This window comes from Tamandua tetradactyla, chromosome 5, assembly GCF_023851605.1.
Source record: "Tamandua tetradactyla isolate mTamTet1 chromosome 5, mTamTet1.pri, whole genome shotgun sequence".
Classification (NCBI taxonomy): Eukaryota; Metazoa; Chordata; class Mammalia; order Pilosa; family Myrmecophagidae; genus Tamandua; species Tamandua tetradactyla.
In genome coordinates this window covers 191095020-191121694 of record NC_135331.1, presented here as the reverse complement: position 1 = coordinate 191121694, position 26675 = coordinate 191095020, and the positions used below count along the sequence as shown (strand labels likewise).

Sequence of the window (26675 nt, the reverse complement as noted above, 5' to 3'; positions counted from 1 at the left end):
GTCAATCTTTGTCCTTCTGAAATATGTTAAATATCCCAAATTCACGAGATGTTACCTTCAATGGAGATATTTTGGAGTGATGTTTTGGGGTGCCTCCGATGTGCTAAGGGCTCCATAATACTTCAGGTAGACTTGCTCTGTGTGTGTTCATGAAACTTGCAAACTAACACACAGCCTTCTGATACTAATATTCACTTATGAAATATCACAGATTCAACCAAGCAAGCAATATATACTTAGAGAAAATTTGGAAAAACTAAACACAGGACACAGAGGAAAATAAAGTTCACTTACAACAGTTCACCAGAATCAGCCACTAAATCAATGACTTTCCTCCAGTATTTTTTTTTCTTCCATGTACATTTCTGGACACATTTTAAAGCAGCAATTTGTGTAATTAATCTTTAGTTAAACGTTAACCGAGGCTGAGCCCTCAGGACGTGTCACACACGCGTCTGAGCTGGAGAAGCCGCAGCGCTGTGGCTATTTACAGGGTCTCCGAGCACCTCCTCCCCCCACCCTGCACCCCCGTGGTCCCCTCCTGACACCTGAGTCATCCCTGGCAGCGCTCACCTCGGGCCAGCTCAGGGACCCGCTGCTAAGCTGGGCTGTTTTTCACCTCCTCGAAATTTCTCAGCTGTGTACTTGCCGTCTCAGCCGCACAGCTGGGGCGCTCCTGTCATCCCCTGGCCCCAGCTTCGCCCTCCGCGTCCATGCGTGGAGAAGTGGCTCTGGCCTGCGTTTGCTCAGCGCTTCGTCCCCCGAGGCGTCCCCAGGCAGAAAGCCCTGCAGCCCCGGGGTAGCCCGGCCCCTGCAGCACTGGCCGCCTTCCTGACCGCATCTCCCGCCCCGGCTTCTGCAGGCGAGACGGACGGGCCCAGGGCTCCTGGTGTCGGCGTCCCCAGGACCAGTGGAGGCCGGTCAGTAGGGCTGACCATGTGACAGCTGGGAAGTAAGGCAAGTCCCGCTGCTCGCCATTAGGTTTCAGCCTCGTCACAGTCCCCTCTTCCTCCATGGCGTGGTTCGCTGCTGTCTGGCTTGGGAACCGGAGTTAATCAGAAGGGAAAGTCTCTGGTATTGAGACCCAGATGTGAGTGTGTTTCTGGCACATATTCTTTTGTGGGCTTCGAGTGCCTTTAATGGAATGAAGCAAATGCTCGTAGATACCATTTTTCATGTTTTAAGCAATACCCCTATTTGACAAATAAAATGTTTGTAACTCTAATTTGAGTCCCTCCAACCCAAACTAAAAAAAAAAAAAAAAAATTCCTGAATAACTGAAGTCTGCAAATAACTACTTTAACCACAGCAATAAAAGAGGAAGGGAGAAGCAGAAGTGAGGGAGAGAAGGAAGTGGAATAGCCCTTTGAAGATAGCCTTATCAGGCTGTGTCTTCTGATGAAAGTGCAGTCTTACGAGGCTGATTTTGTAGGATACCAGTGCGTCATGGCTGCCATCCTTTCAATAAGCAAACCGTATCCTCTCCATCTGGGGCTTAGCCCCTTCTTACTTCCCAGCTCTGTGTCCTGTTAATGTGTCCTTCTTAGACTGGAAGCCATAAAAGCATGGCACACGCCATTCTCTTTATTTATTTTGCACCTCAACCTCTAGTTGGTGCCAGCTATTCTTAATACATATTGGCTGGTTTATGCAGCAATGCTTTGAAACATAAGAATATCTATCTCTGAGGTTTTAGTTGATTTTTAACCAAACAGAATTTAAGAGTTTGACTCAACAGCAGTATCAGAAATCCATGTTTTAATAGCTGCGTATGACCCCTGTGTTCAAGGAGACTCCACCTGCCTGCTGGGTGCGGGACGGCCGGGTCAGTTCCTCTCAGGCTCTGAGCGCTCAGCGCCTGCTTCGGGTCAGCAAGGGAAGCCCACCCCAGGCCACCTGCAAGGATGCCTTAGTCGTCGTGTCCAGATTCTGGCTTGGCAGCGAGAAAATGCTTGGCAGTTTTAAATTCCAAAGCCAGAGTTATGTCTTCTGTGGCTTTGGCACACCTTTGTACTCACACATCCTGGTTCTGTCTGTTCTTTGGTTTAGCCAAAACTGGGGGTGGGTGGGGTGTCAGGTGGAGGGACTTCTCCCCAGTAAGCATGAGAGAAATTGATGCAATGGCTGCTTTCAGGCACCCATCTCCAGTACCCTTTCCTCTTTTCTAAAAGTCTGTGATTCTGTAATTATGGTGCATTCTATTGGCACAATCGTCACATTATAAATTTAGATTAAAATGTACTCTCGGAGAATATAGCCTTCTCACTGTAGTAGAAGGATACTGCATGGTGAGATAACAGAAAGGAAACAATAGACTTATTATGTAGCTGCTAGAACATCTGCTACCTGAAGGCAAGCCAATACATGAGGGAGAGGAGAGGATAGCTTGCCTAGCCTGTGAGCTTGCTCGCAAGTTGTTTGAAAAGAAGAAGGTGAAATTCACTGGGTTATGTCTTTGGACTATCGCAGTGCTTGTCTACATCTGAGAGCGCATGACTAATATGCCAGGGGTTTTAATTTGTTATTCATTTTGCATCTCCTTTGTGTTGCTGTATTGTAGGCCGATGCAATAATTAAACGAATTATTTCATTTTGTTTATAAAAGCAAAAATGGTTAGCAGCCCAAATAAAATGGAAATATATGCACTATAGCATCGTGGCATGTGAAGTGGTATTTTTGTTCTTGTCTGAGGCTGTGGACTGAATCTATGCACTAGTTCAGACCTGGATTGGGAAGAGAATAAATGGGGCTTGCGTTCAAGCGATTTGTGTTAGATTTCCGAGATCAGGATGTTTTTTGTTTTGAAGGATATTCTTAAGTATTAACCATATCGAGAAATATTTCTGAATATGATTTTTGGTAAAGGGCTCAGACAGATTGAATTACATACCCCAGAAAAAAACAAGTTCTTAATGCTGACGTGCGCCTGTGGAGGGGAGCACGTCGTGAAGAAGACGCTGTGCAGGTGTTGTTTTTAGTCCAGGTGTGGCAGCGGCCTGGGACCAGCCTAACTCCTACTGAGGCGTATGGAGAGAAAGCCCCAAGCAGGGGCAGGAGTCTTACAAGGAGAGCTGGGGGTCAGGGAGACCCTGGAAGTGAGGGGAGAGGCCTTGTCCATGGAAGGAAAGCTGGACCCCCCACGGGCGGGAAGCTGGACCCCCCACGGGCGGGAAGCTGGACCTCCCCCCCCCCCAGGGCTGCCAGCCCAGCCGGCACTGCCGACAGGGAAAGTCCACCTTTGGCCTCTGGAACAGTGACACTATAAATCCCCACTCTTTAAGCCAATCCATGGTGTGGTATTTGTCATAGCAGCTGGGAAATCGAGGCCACAGCCTAATGGGTTCTAGGATGGGAGCAGAACCCCACATCGAGACGACTGGGGAACGGGGCAGCCGGGTGGGGTGGTCTGTGCGGGGCTCACCCAGCTGGGTCGGTCAGTAGAGGAGGACTGGGTCCAGCCTCCACCAGTGGTGGCTGCAGGGCAGAGGCCGCGTGCACCTCTGCTTTTGCTAGACTGTCGAGGCTCCTTCCACCTCTGTCTTGTCTGTATACTTGTGGCCCACATGTCTGGGCATCTTCAGCCAGGGCTTAGTGTTGTACTTATGCAACAGGAAGTCCCTGGGGCGTGATGCCTCCCGTTTGAGAGACAAAGCTTCAGGCTCCAGGGCCCCAGCATGGCAGCCTCGCCTTTGACTGGCCTTGCCCCTGGCCCTGGTGACTGCTGGGACCACTGGCCCTGGTGACCGCTGGGAGTGCTGGCCTTCGTGACCTCTAGGAGCCCTGGCCCTGGTGACTGCTGGGAGTGCTGGCCCTGGTGACCACTGTGACTGTTGGCCCTGGTGACCGCTGGGAGTGCTGGCCCTGGTGACCGCTGGGAGTGTTGGCCCCAGTGACCGCTGGGAGTGCTGGCCCTGGTGACCGCTGGGAGTGCTGGCCTTCGTGACCTCTAGGAGCCCTGGCCCTGGTGACTGCTGGGAGCCCTGGCCCTGGTGACCACTGGGACTGCTGGCCCTGGTGACCACTGCGACTGCTGGCCCTGGTGACCACTGCGACTGCTGGCCATGGTGACCGCTGGGAGTGCTGGCCCCGGTGACCGCTGGGACTGCTGGCCCTGGTGACCACTGGGACTGCTGGCCCTGGTGACCTGCGACTGCTGGCCCTGGTGACCACTGTGACTGCTGGCCCTGGTGACTGCTGGAAGTGCTGGCCCCGGTGACCGCTGGGACTGCTGGCCCTGGTGACTGTTGGGAGTTCTGTGTGGGGGCCACCTTGCCAAACTTTGTTGGGCTCTTTCTCCCAGGACATAAAATAGTGAAAACTCACTCCAGGTCCCTGGCGTGGGTAAGTGAAAGCTAGGGGAGCTGTTTTGGGGGGACTTTCAAAAGAGGGGAAAATGGTACTTGGTGTTTGCATGCTCCGTGGCAGTCTCATTTCATTAGATTCTCATCATGAACACGTGAAGTAGCAGAGGAGTCACAGCCTCGGTTTCACAGACCTGCCTGGAAGCAGATAAACGCTTCAGATGTGTTTGGAGATGAGCTATAGATGCTCTGTTTCGGTGAGGTGGCTTTTTCATATTATCCTTTGACTCTTTCACTTTTTAAGTTTTCTGCATGCGTATGGCAAATGGATGGCCCCAGAGACATCAGGTCTTATCCCCAGGACCTGTAAGTGTTCCTCTTTCTGGAAAAAGGGTCTCTAGCTGTGATGTAGTGAAGGCTCTCGTGTTGGGGAGATGAGGGGGGCTCTGGGAAGGTCTAATGCAGCCACATTGTCTTTCTGAACCAGGGGAGGCTTGACACAAGGCAGAGCCTGGAGTGATGTTGCACAAGCCAAGGAATGTTGGTCGCTACGGGAAGCTGGAAGATGGAGGAAGGGGTTCTCCCTGCTGAGCCCCGGGAGTGCAGCTCTACAGGTGCTGATTTCTGGCTTTTGGCCTCCAGAACAGCAAGAGGATGAAATAGTTGTTTTAAGCAATTCAGCTGATGATAATTTGTTACAGCCTCTCTGTGAAAGTAACGTGGTAGGGAAGAGAAATAAAATGGAGCAGAAGGGGTGGGACACGGTGGCTCAGTGGCAGAGTTCTCACCTGTCATGCTGGAGACCCGGGTTTGATTCCCGGTGCTGCCCATGCAAAAAAAAATGGGCCAGAAGGAGACCCAGTCAGGAAGACCTAGAATCAGACTTAATTTTTGTGCATAATATACACTTCTAATAGAGTCAGGTTTAGTTGATCTTAATTCAGATCTTCAGATTAACTTGCCAAAAGCGATCCTCTCGTCGTGCTCTGTGTGTCTGTGTCCTGATGTAGCTGTGAGTTGGGGACCTGTTTGATCTGTTTATAATCGTGTCTACACTGCTTGGGCACAGCAGCTTCATGGCACATATTTTCCAAGTTGAATATACACTGAGTATCAACATCCTCTTAATCAGGGCTCCAATCTGCCTTTCCAGACATATTTTTTTACTATTCTTTTTATGTTCTTGCCAGGGAAAAAAAAATCAAGTTGGTGAGATATAAATAATGACTAAAAACCCAGTTTCCCTTATGAATAATAACTGTCCAGAACACAGGTGGCACTAGAATAGACTGATTGTATAGTAAATATTCACTGGAAAATTTTTGGGCTTCTTTTAGGAGAAAGAGGCAAATTAGGACAAATCCGATGTATGAGAAGGATTTATTTAAAGATGAACTTTAAAGTGTGTTTCTAGGGTCAGTATAGAGAAAACCAAAATGCCTTCTATGACTGCAGTGTCCTGTAGAGGCGCTTAACATAAAGACTAATGGCAAGGAGGCAGTGAAAGGCAGGATGATTTTGGACTAAAATTTTTTTACATTTAAAAAAAATAATTATCATCGAAACAAAAAGTATTTAAAATAGTGTGAGTATTTTAATAAATTGAAATTAAGCTACTTGTAGAATTCTTAAATATTTGCTGTCATCTGAAATTGGTTCTCTGCTTGTGATGTGCTGACTTTTGTACTCAGGATAATATTGTGTCTAAGATTATCAAATACAGAACATGGCTGATTTTGTCTCCCCCACTTTTTATCATGAAGAACTGAAGCATTTAGAAACGTTTTTAAAATGGATTGATGAAAGCACATAAGTCTAACATCTGAATTTGAACTTTTTAATCAAGTAAAACTTCATTGGGACCATTATCTCTGAATGTTCCCTTTTCCTTCCTTCTTTGGGAAAAATGTACAAGCAATTCTTCATCTGTTTTCAGACAAATCACTCACTCGAAGATAATCTTCAAGAATCTTAGCTTTACCCCTTCCTCATAGATGTGTGCCCCAGGGATCAAGTATCAGTTGGCTAGACCTGTCCTTCCACGCAGGAGGTTCATCAAAGAAGTAACCTGATGACTTGGGTTATTTGCATCCAGCTACATGATGCCACAAAGAACAGAACTTAGAATCCCTGGTGAAGTCAAGTGCCTGCTGCATGTATCTTACTTTCCGCATATTTTAGAGTATTACTACAGCATTCTATTACAGAACTCTACAAAGTGTAGTGTTTTTATGGGGCTCCATGGATGGGTGTTTTCATTCCATTTTCAACGATGGAGGAGATGTCCTTAGTACGAACTCCAAGTTTGAAGAGCTGGATGTGATTGACGGCTCACAAGCTGTCTCCAGGGCCGTGCCATGCCTGTGCATTCCTGGGGAGTTGGCAGTTGCTCTCAGATCGTTTGGTGGTTTCATGTACAGTATTGGCACATGTTCAAGGACTAAAGCCCTTAGTGGATTAGCCAAGGCAGCAGTTTGGTGGTGTTACTGACCTGCTGACCCTCTCTAGTCCCCGGGAGTCATTTCATCTTTGTGGGTGAGCAGGAGTCACAGGTGAGGAGACGTTGATGCCTTTTGTCCCTGATTGATGACACATGCACTGTGTGGTCCTGGCCACTGTGTCCGGGCTGAGGAGGCCTGGCCGGCCGGCCGCCCCACCTGTTCCTTCCCAGGCTACTCAGTGTGCCCACATTTTTCTGGAATGTTGCTGGGAGAGAATCAGAGTTGGATGCTCAACACAGGAGCAAGCATCTGACCCTGCTGAGAGCAACCAGAATTTTTGGTGTATCTGTTTCAGTAAAAATAAGAGCTGCCGTTTAAAATGACCCTGACCGGTTATTGGTCAGCCCTTATATGAGATACATTTGCTCCTCCGGTTGCTGTTCAGCGTGGAAGGGACGGGTGGAAGGGGTGGTGCGAAGTGGCTGTGGGTTTGGTCTTGGAGCAGGGGTTGTTCCCGAATTGGGAGCTGTTTGATTGACAGCCCAGGTAGGCCTGGGGAGGTGGTGGGGGGGCTGATTTACGTGCCTCATCGAGGGAACGAGGGATGGGGAAAAGCTCTGCTCTTCATTCCTTCCGAGATACTGTCTCTCAGGGCTGGGACCAGGACTGCTTTCTGTGGCTATAGATCTATTACTGGGTAGGGCAAAGGACAGATGCTGCCGAGAGAAATGCCACTATTTTTTAGGTGTCTGCAGGAAAAGCTCATGTGAACTTTACAGATTGCAGCACCAGACAGTGGGATATTAGAGCTGTTCCCACATCCACCCTCCCGCTGTAGATGTGGGCAGTGTGTGTACACACACACACACTAATCCTTTGTGTAGTCATGCTGTAGAAAAATAATTCAGTACTTCTTTGGGGGTAATTTTCAAGAACTATAGAGTTTTGGAGCTGAAACAGACATTATGTTCATATGCTCTGCTCCTCCGAGAGTAGAGATTTGAGTGGCACAAGCAATGCCACACAGTTAGTGAACGAGCCCGGCACTGTCCTCCCTTTAGCCTGTAGAAACGGATCACAAGTCTTCATGTACATCACCCGCCTCGCTAATGTCTTATTCTAGTTTGCTACGATACTGAGTGGTTGTAAAAAGGAGAATTTCAGTGAACACCTTTCATACAGATAGAAATAATTAATTGACATTTATAACGGTTTAGAATAGGCTTCTATAAAAGGTATTTTCTTAATGGTGGAGATTGAAAGGTTGAGGTATTGGGAAAAAATGAAAAACAGATCAATGACTGTCACCTTTTTCAAAGGGTGGCCTGTTGTGTGTGTGTGTGTGTCTGGGTGAGAATTCCTCTGCGGGTTTAGAGGTTAAGAAGATGAAATTTGAGCCAGTATGTTGGAAACTTTTCCCTATTTTATCGTTCAATTGAATGGCTTTGGGAAAATATATTAACTTTCCTTTTCCATATTTTGATGATGTTTAAAATAGAGCATAAGATAACCATTCTTCAAAAGCTAGGAACACCCGTTACAGCACTGGTGGGCTCACTCAGTGCAGTGACAAATGGCAGGTGGCTGAAAGCTTGAGCTGAATTCGCATTATGGATTGTGACTGGGGGCTTCTCTTTAGAAGAGTCAGCTGCTGGTCAATTAATTAAAAAGAGTCAAATAGTCTGTGAAAAGAACAGAAATAAAGTAATTTAATCTGATCATTCAAGACATTTGCCTTCTAAATAGCTGTGAGCTGAGAAGTTGTGAGGAGACAAAGAATGTGTGGCTCCTTGCTAACTAATTTGCAATAGTTAAGCATGCAAGGCACACTTCTAAAACTTAAGAAATGATTGCAGAGTAAATGACTTGATTTTCTTTACCACTTCCTTCTTTTATAGTCATGAAATAAAGAGAAAAAACACTCATAAAATAAACCTTGTTTCAACTGAAGTGCTGTAAAACATAGGAAACTTCATGTGGGACATTAATTTGGCCACTCCATTTAAGATGGCTATTTTGTACTGGAGGCAAACTGGAGATGGTTTTTTGACTTGAAAAATTGGAATGAGCAAGGAAAATTGAAATGGAATATTTGCATTAAATTTTTGTGCAGTGTGAAAATATGTAGCAAATGAAAAAAAAATCCATGTTAAGAACTGAATGGATCTCAAGGACACAGATTGAAGGTGAAAGGATGGAAAAAGATCTTCTATGCAAGCTGTAACCAAAAGAAAGCAGGAGTAGTTATGCTAATATCAGAAAAAGTAGACTTTAAATGTAAGAGCAAAGAAGGACACTACATATTAATAAAAAAGACAATTTACCTGTCTCCTGACATCCCCAAAATGCTGTGGCTATGATTTGAAGAGGTAGGTTTTCCAACATGGGGGAGTGTTCAAAACAGCCAGCATGGGCTGGGGTGAGAACAGACACCTAAATCCAGGCAGACCCAGGAGGCTGAGGTCTGTCTGGAGGGAGGACATAATGGGTCATCCTTCCATCCATCTGTCCTTCCATCCCTTCATCCATCCGTCTGCCCATCCATCCATCCATCCATCCATCCGTCCGTCCGTCCATTCATCCATCCATCCACCTGTCCATCCATCCACCTGTCCATCCATCCCTGGAGCTGCTCTTGCTGGTCCCAGAGCAGGCAGGGGTGAGGAAGGGAGAAGGATCCATCCTGCTGCTGGTTGGGCAGCTCCCCTGGGAAGAGGAGTGGCAGGGAAGGCTCTGCGGGAAGAGGAGATTTTTTCAAAATTGGATGCAGGACTTCACCATCATTATTTCAGAGCTGCAGCTGGATGATTCTCCTTTGATGGGAAGCAGGTGATGAAAGAGATTTTTCAAAGAATTTAGCAACCTGCCCATGTCTCCCTTTCCTCTGGCAGCTTATTTAGCTTTAAAATTATGAGACAGTGCCGTCACTTATCATCAGTGAGTGTCCTCTACTGGAATGTAGGAAAGAAGTCAGCGGTGATGGTTCGGTGGACGTGCAACCCCAGCTTGGTTCTGGAACGCCCTGTGGATTCAGGCAGTCACTGCTCTGATTGTGACAGTGGCAGGCTCAGCGGGTTTGTCATCAGTCGGCTGATTGCGTCCAGGCCTGAATATATCTGCCACCGACAGAGGAGAGGGTCTCGGCCCCAGAGCTCTTCTACAGCCATCTGGAGGCCTTACGGGGAGAAGTGATGACTCCAGCAGTCGGAAGGCAGAACTCGCATCTCTAGTCCAGACAGCCACCTCTGGAAGATTCTCGAAATCTTCATGGGAATTCCCAGCGTGTGGCTCCACCCTCTGGAATTCAGGCTTTCCAATCTCCACACTCATGTGAACCAGTTGTAGGATAAATTTCGTGTGCGTGTGTGTGTGTGTACACGTGTGTGTGTGTGTGTGTGTGTGTATATGTATATGTCGTGTCTGGTCTGTTTCCCTGGAGGGTCCCTGTTAATACGCTACCCATTTTATGTGAGCTCCCTTTTTATTCTGACAGGTCCTCGGTATTGCCACTTCAGTTTGAGAGAATTTCCCCATTTTCCTTGTGTAAGCTTGAATAGTATATAAAAGAATATCAAAAATATTAAAGCTGCGGGTGACTGTGGCTACCTGCCATATGAGAAAGTAGGAATAATATCAAAGTAATGAAGCTTCCCTTCAGAAAAATACTGTAGGATTTCTTAGTCTCAGTTCCTTTTATTCCCCTCCGAGTTGATTTTAGACCCAAGGAAGTTTGGACTTGAAGTTGACACCCAACATTGACACACTAGGATCACAGACGAAATCTGAGGAGATATTGTAGAGTAGAATTTAAGGGGAATTTTAGTAAAACTTGTCTTCGTTTTGGCCTTAAAGTTGCTTTTAATAAGCATAAGTTTTTGAGGAGAAAAATTAGACAACACATGAAAGGATAGACACATATAAAGTCATATGACAAAAGGAAACAATTGTTAATGTAGTTTATTTAGATATGAAATGAGTATGGGGGCTACAAAGTTATGGTGTGACATCAAATACATTTAACATCACATTTATAATATTTGCTGCCAATTGTTTCCTGGATGTATCCAGGCATTACGTTAAACCATACGGGATTAAAGGCCCTCGTTCTTATCTGGGCTCCCTGTGTTTGGATTGTTTAAATGATCTACCCAGACAGGTTGCGTTACATTATGTGCTACAGAAAATTTAAGTTCTGGACAGACCTTTCTTCCTTTGATCACAAAGCCAATCAGGTCAGGATTAAGGGAATTCAGAATACAGGGATAAGGAAGACACTGTCTGTATTTGGTCACAAGGAATAGATGAGGTTCTAAAAGCCTGATTGGTTTCATTCTTATCTCTAAATGCCAGGTTATGCATATGTAAAACAACCTCGCAGTGCCAGGAGTTTTAACGCGGGATTAAAGGTCGGTGGTTTTAACATGGGCTTGCTGTCCTGCCACTCAGTTGCTTTGATGAGTTTGGTGCTGATGTGAAGGCAGGTGGAAGATCCTGAGGGCTGGACGCATTTAGAGAAGGAGAAGCAAGGTGCCGAGTGACGCTTCATCACTTTGCAGTGGGGACTATAGGAACTTAACACGCGCCTAACAAGTGTCAGGATTCGGTTTGCACAGTGTTGAATTTTCACTGCAATACCCCACACAGGAACTGTTTAAAAAGTTTAAAAAGTGATCAGACATTTAGTAGAGCTATGAATGAAACTGATCTAGATAGGACTAAGGTATATCAGAAGACTGGGTAAAGGATGATACTGTCCACATTTTAAAACTTCAACTTCTGTGTGAGACTAGAGAGACAGATGTTTATCTGGTGCAAAATTTATGTTTTGGATAGTGCATTTCCTAATTTAATTTGTATCGTCAGTTTAGTTGAACACCATAAGTACATCAAATCTTGACTAGGGTGTAAGATCTTGTTGGTTTGTCCAGGTTAGTGTGATGCTTCAATAAATCCCAGAGTGATGTGGGTAGTGAATAAAGAAGTATTTGCAAAGTCCCCTTAGGGGAATGGTGAGAAAGGGGGAAATATTCAACTTCCCTGTTTGGAGACTTTTCGATATCTTCGCAAGCAGTGGGAACAACCAAACCAATAGGCTGAGCCCTCGATCTTGGGATTTGTCCCTATGAAACCTATTCCTGCAAAGGATAGGCTAAGCCTACTAAAATTATGCCTGAGTCACCCCCCAGAGAACCTCTTTTGTTGCTCTTTTGTGGCCTCTCTCTCTAAGCCAACTTGGCAGGTGAACTCACTGCCCTCCCTCCCACATGGGACATGACGCCCAGGGGTGTAAATCTCCCTGGCAATGTGAGACAGAAATCCCCAGATAAGCCAGGCCACACCATCATAGGACTGAGAAAGCCTTCTTGACCAAAAAGAGGAAGAGAGAAATGAGACAAAATAAAGTATCAGTGGCTGAGAGATTTCAAACAGAGTCCAGAGGTTATCCTGGAGATGATTCTTACTCATTATATAGATACCCCTTTTTAGTTGAGGGTGTATTGGAGTGACTGGAGGAAAGTACCTGAAACTGTTGAGCTGTGTTCCCGTAGCCTTGATTTTTGAACACGATTGCATAATGATATTGTGTGATTATGAAAACCTTGTGTCTGCTGTTCCTTTATCCAGGGTCTGGATGGATGAGTTAAATATATGGATAAAAAAATAAATAAATGATAGGGAGACAAAGGGTAAAATAAATTGGGTAGATGGACTGTGAGCTTCCTGAGCGCGTGGCTTGCTTTGTGCACGCCTGATCCCCAGCATTTAGTATGACCCTGATATGCAGTAGATGCCCCGCCCATAGATTTATCCTTCGCATAAATGAACCAGTTTGAGGAAACTGGGACTCGAGGGTTTTAGACAATGCGCCTGACTTCTCATCGAAAGTCTCGCAGCCAGGTTCCAAATTCTAGCCTCTCGGACTTCCCAAACCCCTGTGATCCCTGCTTCACTGATGCCTGTTCGTCTGAGAAAATTCCTTTATTTGAACACAATTGGGGGAAAGGCATCTCACGGGATTTGTGAGTTGGGAAAAATCAAAGCATCTTAAAGAGCCAGGCCAACTTTGCTATTTTATAAATGGGATGTAACCGGAGGCCCACGGGGTTGGGTGACGCAACCCCGTCCGCTGTTAGTGAAGGCAGGACTTGAAGCCACACACCGTCTCCCAGCTGAGTCCCGTTTCTCCTGCCTGCCGCTGCACTTTCTTCTTGATAAAGTAAGCCTTCCTTTGATGCAGATTTCAGTTATCAGTTGCTGGCACTGGGTTTGAAATAGTGTGCCCTGTTATTTTATTTTTTAGGGGCATGGTCCGGGAATCGAACCCTGGTCTCCTGCATGGAGGGCGGGCATTCTCCCACACTCTGTTATTTTACATGCCATAATATTAATGCAGTAAAGCAGAGACTGCACACCCCCAGTGCACAGGGACCAGCATGGAGCCCACACAGGGCACGTGGGACTGGTGGGGACTGCGGCTAACTGGAAAGTGTACCCCCGTGCAAAGGGACAGCCCTTCCACACCTGCATCACAGAATCGTGCTTCCAGGAAACACGTGGAAAATCAATCTAAAAATGGTTGAACCACCACACTGGCCAAACAAAACATAGCTGCCAACAGGTCTGTAGCTCCTGGTCTGTGACTGTGGAAATCTTCCTAACAGCCTTTTCTTTCCGAAGGAGCAAGGTTCAATTAGTGAGAATATGTTGGCAGGTATGTGAAGTGCTCTTGCTGTGGTTAATTGTTCTTTAGACTAGCCAAACAATCAGTTCTTGGGCTGTCAAAGTTCACAGAAGGAAAATAATTGTGAGCAGGAGAGTATTTATTGCCTCTTTTTTATTACCCTGGCGATAAATTTGAGGAGTAATATGTTTTCTCTGTCCTACCGCCATCTGTGCTAATGGAGGTTGCCTGGCGATGCTGTTTCTTGACTGGGAACCAGGAAACCCACTTACAGGGTTGGCTCAGCGATGAACTACCTGTGTGCTACTGGACACATCACCGGTTTTTCTGGCTGGCAGTATTCATATTTGGATAATTACTGGCTGGATCTTATAAGGCCCAGGAAAGGAAGGGCACAGAAGATTTCATCCAGAACTTGATCATCGTATCTAGAAAAAAAGTCAGTGTTGTCGGAGAAAGACCAAGATGGCAGAGACAGTCTCCATCGTGTGTGACTCCTGCAGATCGATAGCCGCCGTGTGCCGTGTGCCGTGTGCTGCTGGCTCTCGCCTGACCCGCCTCTGACGCTCAGATGGGCTGCGGACGAGTGAACTCAGTAACCTCCAATGGTCATTCCACCTCCGAACCCCATCACTCCTTGACTTACCTTTCCCGGGGCACACTGCCCGTTTTTTGTGGTTGTTGAGGCTGGGAGCACGGGGTGCCCGGCCAGGTACCCGGTGCATCCTGACTTTGCTGGCCAGGCCACGTTCCATTTCTCCAAGCCTCAGTGTCCTCATCCTGAAAATGGGGATAATAGTAGCACTCATTAGTCTTGCTGCTGAGGGCAAATACTAAGTTAACAGATGTTCCTTTTATTGTAATGGAGCAACCAAATGGCGTAGATAATCATTAATGTAACATTTTAACCAAATGGCGTAGATAATCATTAATGTAACATTTCAACCAAATGGCATAGATAATCATTAATGTAACATTTACATTTGAAATGCAGCAGGAGAATTTCCCCCTGTCCCTCGCAGAGTTTGGATTACAATTTTTTTTGGAACTAAAATGGGTTGGGTTTAAAAGTTGGCAGAGGTCGTGGGTATTGTGCAGTATTCACATACTCATTGCAGTTTTGTGTGCCTCTTGATATTTGAATGTTGCCAGTTGATCAGGGTGCGGATCTAAAGACAGACCAGCCTGTTCGCAGGTGGCACGAGCCTTAGGTATCCTGATGTGAACTACAGCGCCAACTCTTGGCCACGTGGCCCGGCAGAGGTACCCATGGATGCTTCCTCAGTGAGGCAGAGACAAGTTGTGCCTGAGTCGCTGGCAGGCCATTTGAGGCTGGGATGTTTATTCCGTGAGAAGATGCCTCTGTCACTTCCAGGAGCTAATGTGAAGGGCACCTGTACTGGGGTAACAAGCCCGCTGCTCCAGGTAATTGAAGGCCATGGGTGACAATAGACAAATCACACCCATGGCAGCTGGGGAGCGAGACTTTGCGATGCGCGTTTGTGCCAATTTGCTGAGCAGTCGGAGCCCCTTGCTGGGGCCTACGGTCATTGCTGAAAGAGCAGTCTATCCTTCTGCCATGCCCCGAGTGTCTCTGCCGTGTGCCCATGTGTGCTGGTGCAAAATGATTAAAAAAATAGTAAGTCTTTTATGTGGAACAGGCTCCGAACTGAGTGAGAAGCATCCTGAGGGTCCTGAGTCGTGGGCAGTGGTGGGTGTGGGCTCGGGTGGGCACCGGGCGGCAGGTAGCTGCACACTGGGCATGCGCTGGGCAGACCGGGCAACAGCCTCGGCGTCCTGGGGAACCAGGACACAGAAGAGCTCTTGGTGGGCGTGAAGCCAGCTCCAAACAGCTGGTGGATTCTGCAGAAAACATTGGGAAGTTGTTTGCTGGGTGAGGTGGTGGGATAAGGAGGTGGGGAAGGGCCAAAGAGTGGAGAATGGAGCGCTTACCGTGGACACTTTACACATTGAGGTCAGAGGGCACTGGAGAGGCAGCACCGGGCTCTCACCTTGCTGCCAAGGTGTAAAGGCACAGCTGGACATGACCTTAGAGAAGATCTTGCCCTCAACCCCCTTATCGTACAGCTGAGGTGGACAGAGTGCAGGGTGCTGCCTGGAGAAGCTGCTGGAATCCAGCCCTCCTGAAGCCCCCAAGGCTCCTCTCCTGGGTTTCCGTCCAGGCCCACCTCTGTCCAGATGCGGTTCCCCACCCTGTGTGTGTCTTAGCTTCTGTGCTTCCCACTTCCTGGGAAGCCGTCTGGTCACTTTCTGCCTAGCCCAGTCCTACTAAGCCTTCATGACCCAGCTCATTTCACTCTTCTGAGGCGCTTCAGTGAGTCTCCCAGGAGAGCTGTGGCCCGCCTAGTCTGTGCTCCTTGGCCGTCACCATGTGCAGTCTGATGTTTGCCTTGGTTGTCCAAACTTTGGTGTCTTAAGTCCTGTGCCCACCTTGTTGTAAATACGTCTGCATCCCACAGGTTTGCGTGGCGTGGAGGCAAGTCGGTTTTCACTAAATACTTGCTGAATCAAGGAAGAAACAAATATTCTGTAGATGAACGGTAGTAACTATTGCCTGGCAGAGCGGAATGACATTTACGTTATGGGCTCTCCTACGTGCCGACTGCCTCATTCCCTCTGGAGCTGCAGATCCAGAAGCCAGCAGCCACCTGTGGCGATCGGGCACTGGAAATGTGGCTGGTCCAGATGGGGTTGCAGTGTGTGTGCACGTCTCACACTGGATTCAGAAGATGTGGAACGAACCAAAATAGATGAAAGAGTTCATTAATAATGTTTTATAATGATTATATTGGAAAGATCGTATTTTGGGTACATTGGATTAGATTATTATATTCTGATTCATTTCACTTGTTTCTTTTTACTTTATTAAAAGGGTGGTTTTTAGAATATTTAAAATAGCTTTTGTGGCTGGCCTTTTATTTCTATCAGACAGCACTCTTCAAAAATAATAAATTGCTTGTACATTCACACCTTTGCTGAGTCACAGAACTGACTCAAGAACTTTACTTTGACGTCACCTGTAACATAAAACCCAACATAGTTGTTACTATCATGATTAGCCATGAGTTGGAAACAAGAAGACGTTGGGTGTGAGCAGTTTTAGTGGAGACTTCGCAGAGACCTGCCGCCAGCCCCCCACGTGCATGGTGGCTTCTCCTGCCCGGCCCCAGGTGTGTGCCCCCCAGGCTGGGATCACAGAGTGTGCAGAGCTCAAGGTGGCCGCCAGCCCCCCACGTGCATGGTGGCCTCTCCTACCCGGCCCCAGGTGTGTGCCCCCCAGGCTGGGATCACAGGTAGTGTGCAGAGCACAAGGCTGCTGCAAGCCCCCCACATGTCTAAAAATTTGAGGTGTCTGAGGCAATCGTTTTCCCCATTTCCTGCAGTCCTGGTAGAACCCTTCTTGTAATGCTCCTTAAATGAACCCGGCATGCAGAGGCCATCCTGCGCCTGTTGCCTTTGAGGGGTGGTGAATGGCGGCCCCTCCCTGCCGCGCTGGCCTCGCTTTCTTTTCACCGCAGCCACTAAGGCTCCTTGAGGCATTCTTTGAAAAATACAGCACTACGCAAAATGACAGCCTAAATTAAGGCTTTATAGGTGAAAAAAGTCCATGTGAAAAGAGTGGAGTTCTATAACTTTTCAAACTGGAGGAGACTTGCAGCATTCCCCCACCTCTTATAGGGTCAGTGTGCATGGCCCGCCACCCAGTGAAGGGCAGAGCTGGAGTCCAGCCAGCTTCTCCTGTAATAACTGACGGTAGTGCTCAGAGAGGCTTCCTGGGACGTCAGGCTGACCTAAGAATAATGGCTGTGCTTCAGGGTGAGTCAGCAGCTAGTGGAGATAAGGCCAGGGGCAGGACTGATGCAGCCCGAGCCCACAGAGGGTTGGGTGGCCACCCAGAGGAGCCAGTGAATGCCGGTCTCTGCCCTCCCCATGCGCCCCGTCCCGCAGCCCCCCTGCCCTCCCCACGTGCCCCGCCCCGCAGCCCCCCTGCCCTCCCCACGTGCCCCGCCCCGCAGCCCCCCTGCCCTCCCCACGCGCCCCGCCCCGCAGCCCCCGTGTCCTCCCCACGCGCCCCGCCCCGCAGCCCCCGTGTCCTCCCCACGCGCCCCGCCCCGCAGCCCCCCTGCCCTCCCCACGCGCCCCGCCCCGCAGCCCCCCTGCCCTCCCCACGCGCCCCGCCCCGCAGCCCCCCTGCCCTCCCCACGCGCCCCGCCCCGCAGCCCCCCTGCCCTCCCCACGCGCCCCGCCCCGCAGCCCCCCTGCCCTCCCCATGCGCCCCGCCCCACAGTGCGTGTCCTCCCCACACGCCCCGCCCCGCAGCCCCTCTGCCCTCCCCACGCACCTCGCCGCCCCTCTGCCCTCCCCACGCGCCCCGCCCCGCAGCCCCCCTGCCCTCCCCACGCGCCCCGCAGCCCCTCTGCCCTCCCCATGTTCTCCACGTCTCACTGCAGTTCACTGAAGAGACATTAACATGGCCCAATGAATTATGCAAAAGCTGTTTCTGCAGGAGAGACTGTCTTGCAGCTAATGCAACACAGATGGAAAGATCCTCTTTTAATCATTGTTCTCACAATACTCGGAAGCTTTTTGAGGAATAAGCACTCAGAAGTGGAAGTGAATGGCTTTCCCCAGTAAATGGATTCCGTCTGCAGAGAGGAACTGAAATGTACTTGTGATGCAGACGCTTACCCGGGGTCTTGAATACTCATCCTTGGCGGAGGTCCTGCTTAGAAGCAAAATGTCTCCTGGAATACTGGGTTTTACATGGTTGCTCTGGAGAAATTACTTCTGCCCAGGCTGATCCCCCATATGTACATATATATATATATATTTTAAATGATGACAATTTTTAGATGCCAATTCATTTCAATCAAGAAAACATGCAAATTACCTCTCAGATCCTTGGTTACTGCCGCAGAGACTGAATTAGTTAGCATCCCCTTACTTTTATTAGCATAATATCAATGCAGACCATCAGCAAAGGCTTTTTTAAAAAGAAAGCAAGACCATGGAAAGCAATTAATGGCCACGCTCGTTCCCACAGTAAGGAAGGATGAGCATTTGTTCACATTTCTGAGTTTGTGTCTGTGCCAAGGGCCTCCACCTGCACTGCCAGGGTGCCTGCTTCTGAAGTGGGCGCCCGCGGAGGTCTCACTTGCAGGACAAGAACCAATCTACAGAAGGTCCACAGGAAGGGTGCCAGAAGATGATACCTGCAGAACTACCTGTTACCTGCATGCAATTCTTCATAATTCAGGGGCCTTTAAGAATATGTGCTGTAGTGTGCATTCCTAAGGAATTACTTTTTAAAATGTAGGAGGAAGAGGTTAAGGGGTTGATATTAGTTAGCAGTTGATATTCCTCAACTCAAGGTCTGATCTGATAAAAGATGACTTTTCAAGCTGTTTCCCAGAAAAGGGGTTAATATAAAGAGGACACTGATTAATTCTTTATTTGCTCAGAGGAAATGGGCTTGAATTAGAGGGAAGTACAGTTGAATCAAACAACAGGAAGATGTTGTTGGTGATAGAGGAAGCTTTATAAAACTGGAATGGGCTACAGCAAGGTCTGGAATCTCCCTTTTATCATCCTGTAGAATCTTTGCTCTGTTTGGGAATAAACACTGCAGCACCTGTTGTCTGCACCTCACATGTGGTCTGAAGCAAACGTTGCCTTGCATTGTTGTTTTTCTACATTCTTCATCTCCTCTGTTAGTGTGTCGACTTGGGACCATCAGAGGTGAAGCCCTGTCCTCTGGGGATGTGGACACGCGCTGTGCCTTGCATCCAGCGAAGCCTCAGAGTTCATTGAATATGCATTTGCATCATGAATTAATGATCCGCTTGTTATTAACGAGCAAGAGCCCAAGTTCTGTAGGTTGCGCCACCAAAAAACCGAGACATAGGCTTCCAGTGCAGTGTTCTTCTTAGTGCCCAGTTTATTTGCTTGAAACTAAAAGCATACTTCATTGTGTGGGTTAATCTCACTTTAAAACTGTAAATACGTTAATTTTAGAAAAATGAACCTTACATACAGTATGGATACAGTATCCATAATGCAGGAGAACCAGTGAAGATGGCCATTTAGCATCGCCATCTATTCACAAGACTATTGGATTAGATTAAAAGATTGGCGTTGCTTTACTATGTGAAAGGATGCTTAGAGGTACACAGATATTTGACTTATAGTAGCTGTGCATTGTACTTTATGGTACTGAGTTCAGCAAACAACCAAAGTCCTTTATGAGGTGGGAATTGTTAACTGTCGGCCCTTGAACACCTCACCTGAAAAGAAAATAGAGATAGATTGTAGATTTTATAGCTCACAGGAGGGCAAGAAGGGATTATTGCTTAATGGGTACAGAATTTCTGCTTGAGGCGATGGAAAAATTAATTAATAGTCACCAAATTGGATATTGGTGAAGGTAGCACAGATGTGCGAGTGTGATTCATACTAAGGATTGGACACTTGAAAGTGGTTAAAAATGGAAAATTTTGAGCTGTATAAACATATGCTGTTACAACAAAAAAGTTTTAAAACAAAACAAAGAAGAGGAAGTATTTCTGAGCCTTGAATCATTCCCTTAGAGTAGCTGACAGCCCCAGGTCGTTGAGGGAAAGGCAGGAGAGTAAAGGAGATGCATTTTTGATGCCTTCCTCCACTTTCCTGGGTGTTTGTTTCTTGATATCAATCCTCTCCTCTCCTCTTCTCCCTTTAGAATTTAGACTCTTCCGGTCTTTAGAAGCTCTGTTCTTTCCCTTGTCTCTTGGCAAAGCCCTTCTGGAGCATCACTGCCTGGTGTGGTCCTTCCTGGGAGACATCCTCTTTACCATCCTCTTCCGCCTCTTTGCTGACAGCTGAGGGCGCGGCACGGCCACCAGTCCTGGAGCTATGGCCAGGGTAGCGTTTAAGGCTCAGGAGGGCCATCCTGCCAGCAGCAGCTTGGGGAGAAATAGAGGTCAGCCAGCCTAGGTTATTTCTTTCAGGGACGGGGCAGACAGGATCCAGACGTGGGGCAATGGAGAAAGCGGAGGAGAGAAAGTGGGTTTGAGACACAAGGCTGAAAGAGAAATCTTGAGTTAGCCATCACTTTAGTATGAGCTTTGTAGAGGTGCCAGCAGACTTGGCAGGGGCTGGGGAGGGCATTGGTTTCTTTGACTTTCTTAACTGGTTTGAAAGTCCCACGTATAATGACATTTTAGAACTGGATGCCACGTTGATGCTGTGTTGCTTTTGGATGTGGGAATCCTGGGCCCCATGTGAGCAACCCAGGATGGAAATAAACGTGGGCAAATTCAGAAACTTCCATTTTAGGCGGTTTATTTCTTGCAGGGTTTGATGTGTCTGTGAGTTGTAGTTATCAGAGTTTAGTATGCCAGTAAGTATGCCAGCTGAACTCATAATACTGAGGAAGAATATTGTTTTCTCCTTAGGAAATTTTGTCCCTTTATGTGTTGGTTTGACCCCAGAAAAGCCATGTCCTTGGATCCTCATTCAGTATTGCTGGGTAAGAGCTTTTTTGATTGTTTCCATGGAGTTGTGACCCACCCGATTGGGGTGTGGTATCTGTGATTAGGTGGTTTCCATGGAGATGCTTCTCCACCCACTCAAGGTGGGGTTGCTTACTAGAGCCCTTTAGGAGGGAACCATTTGGGAAAAAGCTTTAGAGCCCACGCAGCCAGAGACCTTTGGAGATGAAGAAGGAAAACACCCCTGGGGGAGCCGGGAGAGAAAGCTAGCAGGTGTTGCCTGGTGCCTTGCCCGCTGAGAGAGGAGTTCCAGATGGCTTCAGCCTTTCTTGAGTGAAGGTGACCTCTTGTTGCTGCCTTAGTTTGGGCATTTTTGTAGCTTTAGGACAATAAAGTTGCAACTAAATAAATTTCCTTTTTAAAGCCATTCCATTCATGGTATATTGCATTCTGGCAGCTTTAGCCAACGGAAACACTTTACTTTCTGCATGTCCTCCCCTCTTCCTTGCATGTTCCCACAAGCCCTTGTCCATTCTCGTGGTCACCTTGGGTCTTACTGCGCTGTGAGCCCTGATCCTTCCTCTAAACAGAGCCCAGCAGCTTTTACTGAAAACATTTAGCTTTGGTTTTTTTTTTTTTTTTTTTCTTGGTTTGTTTATTCCTTCAAATAAGAATAAAGCTCCCCAACCCCACCCCCAGCAGTGTTTTACAACTCGGTTTTCATGGAACAGCCACACTGTTGTAGCTGCTACTCCAGGGGATTTTATATTTCATGCAGCTTTTAGTAAGAAAAGCGTCATCACGGATGATCTCACATAGAAAGGGAAAATTGTCCGATGATTATTCACACTCTGCTCGGAGATGGCAGCCACACTTCTGCAGAGGAAGGCGTCATGGATGGAGTGTGTGGGCTTACGTGGCTTTGATGAGCTTCAGCTCTCTCCTCTCCTCCATCGCCTCTCTCCCTGTCCTCCGTGGAGCCGACACTTCACTCCTGCCTCATGGAGGTGTTTCCTGGCTGTGGAAGTGCCCCCTGTAGAAGCTGCAGTACCTCCTGCCAGGAGCATTGCAGTGCTCGCAGGTCTTAGGGAGCCCCCCATTGAAGTCACACTCTGCAGCCTAAGGGAAGCAGCTCCCCTCCCCACCCTCCAGGTATTGGCCACTGTGTTGATGCCATTTTCATTGTTCAGTAGAAGAGTTAAGTAAAGGGACAAAATTTCACTATTTTTACAGGTGTTACTGTAAAAAAAAAGTCCTCTCTTTATTTTCCAGTGCACACAGAAAAAAATCTTTCACTTTTACCATTTTAGCTCAGTTTTTGTCAGTGGCTTGCCTTTGCCTGCTGGTGGAAGGTTGGTTTTTTGTCTCTCTAGCTCGACTTGACACACGAGATCATTTCTCTACTTTGTTGCAATAGATAATCGCAAAGAACTAAGACAAGTTTGATAATAAGTTATATATCTCTTCCATAATATGCCTTTGCACTTAACTTTGGTTATTGTCCAAAGGGATTTTTAAAATTCAACTCTGCCTTGTGTCCTAGTTTTTCAGAATAGGAAAGTTGATATGACTATGTATATGAGAGTCGTATTGAGGGGCAGGAGGTTTGCCTGTAGGAAATAAGTAAAGCCAGTATTCCAACATTAAGTTAATGTTTAAGATTAACATTTAAATTAAATTAGAAATATTAGTGTTTATATTTTTGCATTGTCAGCAAACATTTTGTTAGTGCCTATGCCCTGGCAGATATTAAGAGTCAATATCAGTCTTCCTTACAAACTGGAGAGAGATCAGAAAATTGTAATTTGTGAATTTGCAGTCAATTCCAAAAGTCCATTCCAAAGAAAGGAATTCTGGCCCACATTTAAATACCTTCCTGGACCCCAGAGCTGAGAGAAGATTGTGCAGTCTCGGACCTGAGGGAAGGTGGAGCACTGGTGGAATTGATTGGTATCTCTGTGTTTGAGGCCATGGCCATGAGATTCTGACCTAAGGGAGGGCGTGATGCGGCTTCCGAGCTCACAACACTCAGGGGGACAGGAGGCTTAGGTCTTGACTGGGGAATTCCTGTCTTCATCTCACCTCTGAAAATACGTTGAGAACTCAGTGGATTCTTCAGAAAGAAGACGGGAGCACAGCTTTGAAATGGAAAAGGCGAAAATTGAGTTTGCCAAGGGCAATAGAAGTAGCTGGAGAGAAGGCAAACATTTTGGATGCTGACCCCCACCTGTGAAACCCCACGGCCGAGAAACAGGAACCAGGCACTGGACAGGCGTGGGAAGGAGGCTGGGCTCCTTCTCTCAGGTCGACCTCGGTCATGGGGCAGCCCTGGAGCCTGTGAGACACCGGCCTGGGGAGAGGGGCTTCGAGGACCTCAAACCGCTGGCCTGAACGTAGGGAAGTGATTGCGGAAACGAGACACGGACGTGTGGTGGCAGTGGCCGCTGTAGCCGTGGTCAGCCAGGGAAGTGCAGCCCGTGCTGGGGAGGGAACTGGAGAGCCAGCCACAGTGCGGCCCGAGGGGAGGTAGGGACAGTGCTGCAGCAGAGGTCACGACCCAAGGCCCATCCTGGAATGCTGTGTGGGTCACTGTGAGGATCTGGAAAATTCCACCTGTCCCTGGTGCAGGTGCCATTTAAAATCTGCGTCCCTGTACAGGCCGAACAGGCAGCTCTGATCAATTCTGATAAGGTGCCCAGCACATAGCAGGCACTCAGTAAGTGTCCACTGCCTCAATAATTTTCAGATTTCCTGATGATTGATAGTACTTTATTGTGTACTTTATAACAGTCCTGCCTGGGTTTTTGTAGTTTGTGCAGATAAATGAGAAATGCTTTAGAAATGAAGAAGCAGTTATTGTTTCAGAGACAACAATAGCTCAGTAATTAATAATTCAGCAGTTCACCAGTGTCCGCTAGGGCGAGTGGCTTTCTCAACCGGGGATCCCACACTGAAGACAAACACACACGCGTCTTTGCTCCAAGGCACACACAGTTTAGTGGTGGAGACACAGACGTGGGCAGCTCATCTCGGGTCAGGATGTGGTCAGGGCTGTGGGGAGCCTAGAGACGTGAGGAAACGTTCTTTATTCCAGCCCCGAGTCGTGAGGAAACGTTCTTTATTCCAGCCCCGAGACATGAGGAAACGTTCTTTATTCCAGCCCCGTGGGCAGAGGTACCTGCCTGGGAAAGACAGGCTGGAAACCAGACCAGACTGGGGCGCCTTAGGCCAGACGCGAGCTCAGTGCTGATGCTGATCCCCAGGCGACAGGTTTCTCTGCGGGAGTCCTGGAGGAGAGCTGCAGGTCAGGCTGCCAGCTGGATGCGAGCCAGGGTGACACATACATGCATGAAGTGGATGGGTGAAGTTTGACCTGCTCTGAGCCATTGTCCTGAGACCTGTTTTGCCATGAAGACCCCCTGGCTCCCGTTGGGAGTTTATTGAGGTGTCGTACCGCATGAGGAAGAAAAACTGTGTCCTGGGAGATTTGGGGAGCTTAAGACCAAAGGTCTCACTCCTCTCCAGAACACGAGCTTGCAGCCTTGTCCCTTTCCATGCCGCATATTTCTTCTTAAAGGAAGTGAGTTTTGGAGCTTGCCTCATCCGCCTCCTGACTTCCCTCTTTCCTTCCCTCCTTCCTTGCCCCTGAACCTGGTGGCGGTTGCTGCCTATGTCCCTATCCAGTAAAAAACAAACAAGCAAACAAAATGACATATATGAATTGGTTTTGCCATATTTTCTTTAAACAAGATAAAGGCCAGCTTTGTTAGCTAGCTCTCAAGAGTGTCACCGTCGGACCCCTAAGTTTTGCTTAGGTAAGGGCGCGTGGACAGTGGGTCGCTGGGTCACCTGCCCACTGTTTTGCTGCATGTCAGAAGCAGATGGAGACTCTTGGAAGATCTTCGGAGGACTATAAGTGTTAGTGTTGCATGAAGCAGGGACAAGGCTGCAAGCACCCTGGAACATCATGTGGAAACAGACAAACTGGGGCCAAGGCTCTGCAGTTTCAGGAAGTAGGTTTCATTCATCTGCGGCCGTAGGGCTCAGCCGAGTCGCCTCTGAATGTCTGAGCCCCGGACTCAGTTAACGCCAGTTTTATAGACAGTATGACAGGTTAAAGACAAGGTAATGGTTGGCTGGTTTGAATCGGGAAGGGCGTGAAGCTGGGTTTGGAGGAGCAGATGAGCGGTTAGGGGGGCTTCGCAGGGGCTTCCTGGGACTTCTCTTGTCCTGCCCATTGAGTAGCCTTGGGGCCTGGGAGATTGTTCAACAGGGAGTGGCCTGACAAACAGGGGCCTGCCTGCTGCCACAGGAAGTGGCTTTAACAAACCAGGGCTGCCTGTAACAGTAGGTGACATTTATTTTTAAAGAAAGAGAATAGGGTAAGATATGCAAGGAGAAAAAGTTAATTTACATGAAGTATGAAAATTAGCTACTTCTTTCCTGAAATCCCCATAGCCATTGGGTGGGGGGAGGGACAAGGGGGCCTTCCCTGGACTCTGCCTGGTCTGGGCTTGGACAGGGACACTGTGGTCTTCGCTGCACGTCGCCTCCTTCCTGCTCTCAGGCCTCGCTGGCATTTTCTTTCTTCTTGGACGGCAGAGCTCCATCTAGTAATAACCGCTTTCAGTGCAGCGGCAGAGACGCTCACTCCCAAGGAGGGACAGTGGCTTGGGCCGCACAGAGGCTGCAGTTCCCCATCGCCTGTCACATTTGGCGTGTCTGATGGACAGGGCCGTTGCCCGGCACCCATCACGTCGCCATTGCACAGTGGCAGGAATTACTTCTTTACCGTCACTGTGAAATGAAAGAGAATGTTTTTCACAGCAGAAACTAGCTTTTTATTTTTTAATAGCAACAGAGAGATAATGTCAGTGGAGAAGCAGAGTGAATTTTAAAAATACTTTAAAATGTTTAAACTTTTTCAAAACAAAAGACTTCTATTGGCAGCCATGGCCCAGCATGACACAAATCGTATTTCAGAGAGTTCATCAGATAATCAGGTTTCTCATGTATTTTTAAGAGGTATGGTTTGATTTTTAAGTGTATTTTTTTCTAGGTAAGTGTCACAGTCATTTAAAAGTGCTGATTGTAGACTGTCACTGAGATCACTTTTGGTTTTGCTGTGTACATAAAAACTCGGAATGAGTGGAGGATCTGAGATAAGAAAAGTGAATGCCACCCTTTCTAGTCTATTTGGTATAAGAAAAAGACTGAAGGGAGAAATGCAGAGACTAATCTTGGTTCTCCGACTGCTTCTGGGGTGACTTTGGGAGAAAAACTAACGTGGGAACCTCATTGTCTGATTACAAAAGCGAAGGGATAGCTGTGAGTCTCTCCGGTGCAGTCCAGCTCTCTGATCTGTGGTTCAATAACTGTGATTTTATCTAAAATAACTCAGTCATTATGTTTGATGACAAGTCAGAATCAGGTAAAAACTCTGTTTTTTTTTCAGGTTAAAAATAGAACAAAACCAAAATAAACCTTATTTTTGGGTCTGATGTCCAACGCAGTCCCTTCTACGACGTCGGAAATAAACGTAGGATAAGGAGCATGAAGTACAGCTTTTCTAGAAAGGATCTTGTAAGAAAACAAAACGAAACACGCGAAAACGAGGCCCAGTGTCTGAGGACTTCAGGAAAGCTGCTTTGAGATTTTAAAAGGGTCTGGATGGGTGGAGTCAGGATGGAGACGGGACATGGGATGCAGAAACGGAACCCTCAGTCAGGGGTAGGAGACACGAAGTAGAAACTGCACCAG

General features: G+C 47.6%; 1 protein-coding gene across 8 annotated transcripts in view; it reads left to right on the top strand.

The window, feature by feature from the left end:
• ARHGAP18 (Rho GTPase activating protein 18) overlaps positions 1-26675 on the top strand; it is a 123496-nt gene that overhangs the window by 24229 nt on the left and 72592 nt on the right. The window contains exons 1-2 of one of the 8 annotated variants that reach the window (XM_077162876.1): positions 4367-4559; positions 4790-6854. The exons of 4 other annotated variants lie outside the window; for them this stretch is intronic. The gene's annotated coding sequence lies outside the window, so the exon portion shown is untranslated. Of the gene's footprint in view, positions 1-731; positions 4343-4366; positions 6855-24131; positions 25041-26675 lie in introns of those variants that run through there. 3 more of the 8 variants (XM_077162878.1, XM_077162875.1, XM_077162879.1) reach the window with 3 other exon arrangements.